General features: G+C 41.2%; 1 long non-coding RNA gene across 1 annotated transcript in view; it reads left to right on the top strand.

Moving 5' to 3' along the window:
• Positions 1-7,570: 7,570 nt before the first annotated feature.
• LOC138956091 (uncharacterized) overlaps positions 7,571-9,606 on the top strand; it is a 2,751-nt gene continuing 715 nt past the window's right edge. Inside the window, exons 1-2 of the long non-coding RNA XR_011452495.1 lie at positions 7,571-7,969; positions 8,250-9,606. The exon at positions 8,250-9,606 is cut by the window's right edge and continues 715 nt beyond it. This is a non-coding gene — a long non-coding RNA (uncharacterized lncRNA). The remainder of the gene's footprint in view (positions 7,970-8,249) is intronic.

The raw sequence follows: 9,606 nt of genomic DNA, 5'->3' as shown, positions 1-9,606 counted from the left end.
CGCAGGAATAGAACATGTTCTAAACAGCAAAGCTACGAGGGAATCGCATGAGACTGAGTCGCAGATTTGTCGTAGCTGTTTTCTACGACTGGAGTCGGCTGTGTGACAGGGTAAATCGCGCGACTCAGTCGCATGTGTGACAGCCCTCTTAGAGACCACAATGCGAGCAAATCTGCGTTGAGAAACAATCGTTGGAACTGCGCATGTAAACAATTTTGAAACGGCCAGTGATGTGATCGGATGCGTCTTTATTTCTGGATACCGCTTTCGGCAAAAAGTGGATGCGAATTGAGAATGGGGAATTGATATTAGTGTCCAGCGTCCTATTTCTAAACATTGATTTTGAGAAAAAAAGAAAAGAAAACAAGTCGCGTAAGGCGAAATTATTACATTTAGTCAAGCTGTCGAACTTACGGAATGAAACTGAACGCACTGTATTTTTTCACCAAGACAGTACAGCTTCGTCAATCCCCGCGTGAAGGAAATCGCTCACCTCCTACGTGCAAAACGTAGTGATATTGACACGCCAGATTAGCGCGGTAGCGTCGTGTGCTAAGCAGGAAAGCGCGCTTTTCTGTATTCTTGTTAACTTTCTGAGCTTGTTTTGAATAAAACCTATCATATCTATATGTTTTTGGAATCAGGAAATTATAAAGAATCAGATGAAATCATTTTTGGATCGATTTCTTAAATTGTAATCGTAAGAAAATAATCTATTTTCGTTAATGATGATCACATGTTAAGAGTAAACATGACATATATATGTATACATTTTTAGATTCAGAATGTAATGAAGATTACGATGCAATCAATTTTAAATCTGTTTGCGAAAAATCGATTTTAATGACAACTTTAATGAGCAAACTCAATAATTAGAATGTAAGCCTCCAAGCTGAAATGCAATACCAAAGTCCGGGCTTCGTCGAAGATTACTTTACCAAAATTTCAACCAATTTGGTTGAAAAATGAGAGCGTGACAGTGCCGCCTCAACTTTCACGAAAAACCGGATATGACGTCATCAAAGACATTTATCAAAAACATTTAAAAAAAAACGTCTGGAGGTACCATACTCAGGATCTCTCATGTCAAGTTTCATGAAGATTAGTCCAGTAGTTTTCTCTGAATCGCTCTACACACACACACAGACACACACCACGACCCTCGTCTCGATTCCCCCCTCTACGTTAAAACATTTTAGTCAAGTTTCTTTACTAAATGTAACAAGTCGAAGATTGCTTTACAAAAATATCAATCAATTTGATTGAAAAATGAGGGTGTGACAATGCCGCCTCAAATTTTACAAAAAGCCGGATATGACGTCATCAAAAGTATTTATCGAAACAAATTAAAACAATCTCCGGGGATATCATTCCCAGGAACTCTCATGTAAAATGTCATAAAGATCGGTCTAGTAGTTTGATCTGAATCGCTCTACACACACACGCACATACACACACACACACACACACACACACACACAAACACACACACACACACACACACACACACACACATACACCACGACCCTCGTCTCGATTTCGCCTCTATGTTAAAACATTTAGTCAAAATTTGACTAAATGTAAAAGGGACATGATAAAGCGTTTCTGTGGAAGGGAAAGAGAACGTTATTTTGGATTCGACTTCGTCGCTATTTTTTCCCGGTATCGTGACGTTTGTGAATTTATTCTTGAATTTCAACTCAGTTGACCAGTGTTATCGTCATTACATTTAGTCAAGTTTTGACTAAATGTTTTAACATAGAGGGGGAATCGAGACGAGGGTCGTGGTGTGTGTGTGTGTGTGTGTGTGTGTGTGTGTGTGTGTGTGTGTGTGTGTGTGTGTGTGTCTCTGCGTGTGTGTGTGTGTGTATAGCGATTCAGAGTAAACTACTGGACCGATCTTTATGAAATTTTACATGAGAGTTCCTGGGTATGGTATCCCCAGACTTTTTTCTTTTTTTCGATAAATGTCTTTTATGACGTCATATCCGGCATTTTGTAAAAGTTAAGGCGGCACTGTCACACCTTCATTTTTCAATCAAATTGATTGACATTTTGGCCAAGCAATCTTCGACGAAGGCCAGACTTCGGTATTGCATTTCAGCATGGAGGCTTAAACATTAATTAATGACTTTGGTCATTAAACATCTGAAAATTGTAATTAAAACTATGTTTTGATAAAACGATCCAAAATTATGTTTTATTTTATTCCTTGTCGGTTCCTGATTCCAAAAACATATAGATATGATATGTTTGGATTAAAAACACGCTCAGAAAGTTAAAACGAAGAGAGGTACAGTAAATCGTTCTATGCAGCACAGTGCAACCGCTACCGCGCTAAACAGGCTCGTCACTTTCACTGCCTTTCGCACTAGCGGCGGACTACGGTCATTGTGAAACAATGCAGTGCGTTCAGTTTCATTCTGTGAGTTCCACAGCTTGACTAAATGTAGTAATTTCGCCTTACGCGACTTGTTTTTCTTTCGCCTTTCGTGATATTGAATATGTACTGATGGATTTCTGTTTTTGCTGATGTTGTTGTTGATTTGATTTGACCTGCACATGCTTTTTCGTCATGACTGTACCTCAGAGAAAGATACTTCCATCTTAGTTTGCGTACACAAGTGGTACTTTTTATGAGCAAACTCTACTTTTAACTCTTGATCACGTCTTTGGCCTCCAGATAAAAGAATATTTCTCTTGATCTGACTAGCTATAAACTTGCAGGTGATGCTTTTTCCGCCTCGCCAACGCGTGAATATTTTTATGCTGTGAAAATGTGTGCCGTATGCATCTAGTATCAGTGGAGAGACAGGGGGAGAGAGAGAGAGAGAGAGAGAGAGAGAGAGAGAGAGAGAGAGAGAGAGAGAGAGAGAGAGAGAGAGAGAGAGAGAGAGTAAGAAATAAAGAGAGAGAGAGTAAGAAATAAAGAGAGAGAGAGCGAGAGAGAGAGATAGAGAGATAGAGAGAGAGAGATAAAAAGCGAGGGAGAGAAAGAGAGAGAGAGAAAGAGAGAGAGAGTAAGAGTAAGAAATAAAGGGAGAGAGAGAGAGAGAGCGAGAGAGAGAGAGAGAGATAGAGAGAGAGAGAGATAGAAAGAGAGGAAGAGAGAGAGAGATATAGAAAGAAAGAGAGAGAGAGAGAGAGAGAGAGAGAGAGAGAGAGAGAGAGAGAGAGAGAGAGAGAGAGAGAGAGAGAGAGAGAGAGAGAGAGAGAGAGAGAGAGAGAGAGAACAACTAGGTTGCTACATGCGTAATCAGTAAATCTTTTCTTTTGTCAGAAATGCTAAAATCAATATTTAAACCAGGAGACATGTTTTAAAGGCAGAATCCTTGTTGTGCAACACAATTCAGCTCCTGATCTCAGACTGGGTCAGATTGTTAGCATCCAACCACTTGGACAAATACCGAAAACCAAACTACCTGACTGTGCAGAGCTGGTACGCTTTGATATATTATTTTTAGCGGACACGAGTGACTTTTTGTGAAATAAATTCATCACAAATGTTCACCCAGCACAGGAACCAGTCAGGATGTTGAGTTTGGTATTTTTTTCAAGAGGAGAAATATGTTCGTTTCCAGGGTAACAGTGTGACAGTTGTGTCACAATTGTCAATTTATACATGTTTTATTGCTTTTGTTTTCGTCTTTTTGTATGAGGAAGCGGCACAAACAAAGGACGGCACAACTTGGCAGTTGGGCGTTTCCCATAACATTCGACGATGGAACTGTCATGTCAGTTTCAGTTCCAAAACACACGATCTTCAGTTAAACCATAGATTGTTCAAGAGTCTCCGCTTTGAAAATTCGTCTTCTTCGAGACCTTCTCTCTCAGACTTACGTTTTGTAATGTCTGCAACATTGACATATTTTACACGAGGCTGTAGAAGCAGAGTGGGCTTTGTACTCATTCCTGACAATACACAAGCTTGTCGATTTCAAACCTGTCATCATCAAACGAGTATCACAGCAGTGGTTTTATCAGCCTTTAAGGGCAAGCAAACCACCATGCAACGTGGACGACGGGGAGCGCGCTTAAACATCGTCTTGAGTCGAGCGTTTGAAAATGCCTGAGCCTGAAGGCGGGTGTAACTTACACCTCTTGGTATCAGTCTGCCTTAGAGATGAGGACGACAGTTGGCCAGATGGCCAGAATAGCGCGCTGCATTTTCCTGCAGAGAACTAAGGCGCGTCTGCCGCGACGGTGCCTGAGCTAAACATTGGCGGGCACTGCTCACAGCCCGGCACACGGCACTGTAAACATTCCCCGTCCCTTCACCTCTCTCGCCACCATCCGCCCTACCCTTGGTCTCATGCCTGTATAAGATGCCAGGAAAATTATACTTGAGCTCTGTAAACATATAGCATACTGTTTAGGATCTTAACGCTGGTAAAACAGGGGAACGATCATTACAAACATTAACAAGGGGAACAGAGTTCGGGAAGTAGATTAGAAAATAAACAAAGTAGAAAAGGCCCGGAACTTTGATGCAGAGTGTGAGTGACGCACTGAGAAAGAGCGAGAGGAAGACATTATCAGAGCGACAATGCGGAACTAGGCACTCGAAGAAGGTCGCAGTCACAGCAACAGTGGGTCTGTAGGCTGTCAACAATACTTCACACACTCAACGCAACATACAGCGTCTGCATCAGTCTACGTAACTCACCTCTTTTCGCTTTAGCTTATGTGTGACATTAGTATACTTCAGTGAGTGTTCGGTAGCTATGGAATTTGCATCAGTTGTTTTCAGTGTTTTGAAGATGTATTCCTGTCTTCTTCGTGGATGTGTAAACGTTTAAACTGACTACTACTGAAACAGTCCATTTATTGAAACTGTGCTTTGCTGCTCCTAAAACAGTGCATCTACTACTGAAACTGTGCATTTTTGTTGGTTTAGTTTCTGCGCGACACAACTCGTACTTACAGCCAGTACCGGTACCTTGGCCATTTACTTCAGTTGCTTCAGTGGTTTGAAAACAGTATGAATATAGTATACACGTACATTGACAGACACTCATTAAGCTGCCTGCAGGCAGTTTACTTCTATATAGTAAATATATAAATATTTATATTTATAATAAATATAATATATATTATTATATATATATAATACATCAATTATTATTTATAATTTTATAAATTATGTAAATGATGATAACTGACTGTAAATGACGATAGTGTTTGGTAGCTAATGGGTTTGACTAGTGGACTATATAGTACTAACGTGCATTTGCTTCAGTTTGTGGTGTGCGGCGACTGTAACTGACGATAGTGTTTGGTAGCTAATGGGTTTGACTAGTGGAATATATAGTACTAACGTGTATTTGCACATTAAAAGCCGGACGCTTCAAACATAGTGCAGTGCACTTCGGTTTACGTCAGTGAAGATTCTGATGTGCGACTCCGAGAGTCGTGAGTGTTCATTACCGGCGGAATAAACACCGTTTGTGTCAGTGATTTGACGAGGGATACAATAATTGTTGTAAACATGTGTATAGTTGATGCACTATATAGGTGTTATGTCTTTCTACAAAGGGTTGAATTGTGAATGAGTTCTTTATCTAAGGATCAACGGCTTGGGGAGTTCTTTATAAACAAAGGTTGCATTCTGGAAGATGTCTTGAGTTCTGCAAAGAAAAGTTAGTTCATGAAACTAAAGACAAAACGAAACATTCACCAATAATTAAAAGTTGTGTAAACGTTCTGTCCGTCTATTGAAACATTCCATTAACTGACCTGTCTTGCTTTGGTTTTACTTCATTTTGGATCGTTAGCAATCTGTTATGGATTTCTTGCTGTAAAGTATTCAATTCTAGCTTAAGTTCAGAACATAATGATAAGATTGTTGCCGTAAAAGCATTATGTGTCTTGATGATAACGGTTTCATAACTGAGATGGAGAACTATCAAAGCCCGGCCTATTGTGTTCCGCAGGTTTAGTACACTGTACCAGTTTTTGTGGTTGTGATAGCCGTAGAAGTAAAAACAAAACCAGCACAGTAGCTTGTCTCAGTGGTTCGTTTTTATAAGAAAGAACGCGCGCTTCGACCACGACAGCAGTTCTGCAAAGTCGCGGGAGTTGTGCCAGTCTGTGGGTGATCAGCGATGCTGTGGCTCGCTTTCTTTCAGCGCTATTCATCGACTGCAGTATATCACGGCCCCTGAGTAGATAGTACCTGCGAAACCATACCGTTCTGGCTAGAACATCAGTGCTTAATCAATGGAAGGCCACGGTTTCTGAGTACATCTACCTGCTATAACATAGGCTTACTGTGGTGGCCTAACATCCAGTGCTGAAACAATGTTGGAGAAGAAAAAAACGATTTAAGGAGGATATCGTCTCTGTGTATATACCTACCTTCTGAAGATACCGTGGTGGCTACAGATTCAGTGCTTGGGAACACAGAAGAAGGGTTGGTTGTTAATGTGTCAGTAAGCACGTCTTCCTAGCTTATCGTGTGCTTTACTGCTGCTGATAAGCCGACTACGGTTAGTGGCTCGACTTGGGAAAAGAAAACTTCAGTCGATTGAAAGTGGCTTCGAGTGTGTGTGTGTGTGTGTGTGTGTGTGTGTGTGTGTGTGTGTGTGTAGAGAGGGATAGACACCGTTCGTGTTTTGATACGATCTGTTCTTACATCCGTGCTAAGTCTTTGTGTCCCTTCAGTTTTTTCTTCCACGCAGCGTATCTGTAGCAGGTGAAGATTCTGTTTTTTCCAATGTGTTGTTTCTCTTTTTGTTTATGTTATAGTAAGCTTTTTTCATTTCAAGAATCTGAACCGATCTTCTGGCGCAGTGTTTACCACGTGCGCGCACACACCCACACTTTTCGCGACTTGTTGTAGCTGTGGCCTGCGCATGTGTGTGTATATGAAGAGAGTTCTTTACCTGGAATTGTCCATCTGGCTGAATAGAAAGCACCGCAGTTTTCATGCAAAACAACGGCCTCGCTCCGACTGTTCTGGTGCAGTAGCGCGGAGGCTATTTTTGTGTGGTGGTGAACGTACGTGAAACATTGCCTGGCGATTATTGTGTATAAGGTTGTGATTGTGAAACATTGCCTGGCGATTGTTGTGTATAAGGTTGTGAATGTGAAACATTGCCGGGCGAGTTTTGTGTATAAGGCTGTGATTGTGAAAGATTGCCTGGCGATTGTTGTGCATGAGGTTGTGATTGTAAAACACTGATGCCTGTTGTCTCTGCTGGCTGAGGAATATTTACCCGCTCCGTTTTCTGAGGATAGTTTCAAAGATGTTGAAATATCTCGGATAGTTTTCTGTTTTCGTGTCCGAAATGTGAGTATAGCGCGCTTCAATACCTGTGAAACTGCCATCCGTGTTAACTGATATAGGCTGATTCGGATGTAAGGTATACATAATTGTGAATACCTGTGAAACAGTGATTAAAACGTGACTGTTTCGAACGTGAGATATATTGTAAGTCTTCAACAAAAGAACATAGGATAAACAACTTGTTCTGAACTTATGTGCTGGTCCAATATGTTTGAATATTTTACAAGTGAATGTTTTTCTCCAGACGGCGGTCAGTAAAAGACCCCCTCCCCCGATGTTACGAAGCGGTTTACTCGTATCTGTGGTAATGTGTATTGTTGTAAATAGAATAGACTATAGCGATGGTCAGACATTGGAAAGGGCTATAGGCTGCATACCGTCGCGTTGACCGCAGTTGAACCTTGTGTAACTGACAAGGTTTTTCACGTGCAAGTAATGCAGGCGACAGCTCACTGGCAATGTCATAGCAAGAACGACTTTGTAAAATCAGTCGCCGTCAAGGAGCCAAGCTCGACTCATGTTTTTCGTAACACGTTAGCAGACGGGCTCCTGTTTTAGGTATCTGACTGAAGAAGGATGAAGACTGACGAACTTTCCCTATCAGTCTACGTGATATCTTCCATTTTCATATTCATGCCAGGCCGGCGACTGTACTAAATGTTGGCTTTACACTCTTTTGAGGTATGTTTGAAACCGGTTATATTTTCATGTCATGCTGTCGTATGTGAGAAGAGTGACTGTTTCTGTGTTTAATGTTATTGTGTAGGCCTAAGCTATTGTGCTACACTGCTTAAACATGTGAGGGTTTTACGTAACGTTTTCTTGGCTTTAGAAAACAGGAATTAACGTGTAAATAATTATATTGGCTCATGCAGCTTAATATGTTGGACGAGTGAGTATTTTTATTGTGCGAGTGAAAGAAACTAAAGACAAGTTGATTTATGGACTATAAACTTTACAGTGTTCCAACTGGGGGGTTTTCATCGCCGGAGGCTGAACTGAACCAGTCAACTGCGGCTTGTGGACATGACCATGGCATGGAGAGCTGGCAGGGTTCTACAGTTAGCCGCCGAGACGAACTGGAAGGATCAAGGACTACGTCAAGCAATGGTTGCGGTGTCGTGAGGACTGGTGCACCCTTGTCAGTCGTCTGAAGGACTTACAGCCATACCAACATCTTGAAAGCCGAAAGATGGCAGTAGGGTAACGTACAGTAGAATATCTATTCGTCTTACCTGTTAAGCTGCTTTGTTTGAGCCAAAAGGTGTCTGCGTCTTGGACTGTAGAGTTTCTTGCGGTGTTGTCGGCCTAGAGTACTGGTCGAAGCCCGGAAATGATTTTGTGATGTAAAAAGCTTTGTAAACAATAATAATTAGTCTTGGCAGTGTCAAGATCCATTTAACACCAGGTTTTTGCGTGTGTGAGTGCGTGTGCGCTTGTGCCTTGTAAGCTACGGTAGCGGACAACTATTCAGATTACATTCAAGTCTGTAAACAAATACTAAATTTATAGAGTTGTGTAGAGGCATTTATGATTGTCTAAAAACCGGGCTATACCACTCCATAACATCTGGCGCCCAATAGTGTTTGTTTGTTTGACCCTTTAGCAGTATTGTTTTCTATCTCAAGGCACGTGCGCTTACACGGGTGTGAATGATTGTTTTGTTTGTCCTGTTTGTCCAGTAACATTTTCAGATTTGATTTGATTTTTGATTTGATGTGTTGACTGGTATATTCTTGCAAGGCCAAGGTCTTACTCGAGTTTCGTTCATGATATTTTTTTTTTAAACAGCTTCTGAACATGACCTATATATAATTCTTTTGACTTTTTGGATAATCTCTGATCGAGATTCAGAAAATTTCATCGTTTTTTCAACAATTCATTTTCTTTTGAGGAAAGGGGGTGATGTTACGAAGCGGTTTACTCGTATCTGTGGTAATGTGTATTGTTGTAAATAGAATAGACTATAGCGATGGTCAGACATTGGAAAGGGCTATAGGCTGCATACCGTCGCGTTGACCGCAGTTGAACCTTGTGTAACTGACAAGGTTTTTCACGTGCAAGTAATGCAGGCGACAGCTCACTGGCAATGTCATAGCAAGAACGACTTTGTAAAATCAGTCGCCGTCAAGGAGCCAAGCTCGACTCATGTTTTTCGTAACACGTTAGCAGACGGGCTCCTGTTTTAGGTATCTGACTGAAGAAGGATGAAGACTGACGAACTTTCCCTATCAGTCTACGTGATATCTTCCATTTTCATATTCATGCCAGGCCGGCGACTGTACTAAATGTTGGCTTTACACTCTTTTGAGGTATGT

The sequence above is a fragment of the Littorina saxatilis genome, unplaced genomic scaffold, assembly GCF_037325665.1.
Source record: "Littorina saxatilis isolate snail1 unplaced genomic scaffold, US_GU_Lsax_2.0 scaffold_566, whole genome shotgun sequence".
Classification (NCBI taxonomy): domain Eukaryota; kingdom Metazoa; phylum Mollusca; class Gastropoda; order Littorinimorpha; family Littorinidae; genus Littorina; species Littorina saxatilis.
The sequence above is the reverse complement of the archived record's forward strand: the minus strand, read 5'-3'. Positions and strand labels throughout refer to the sequence as shown.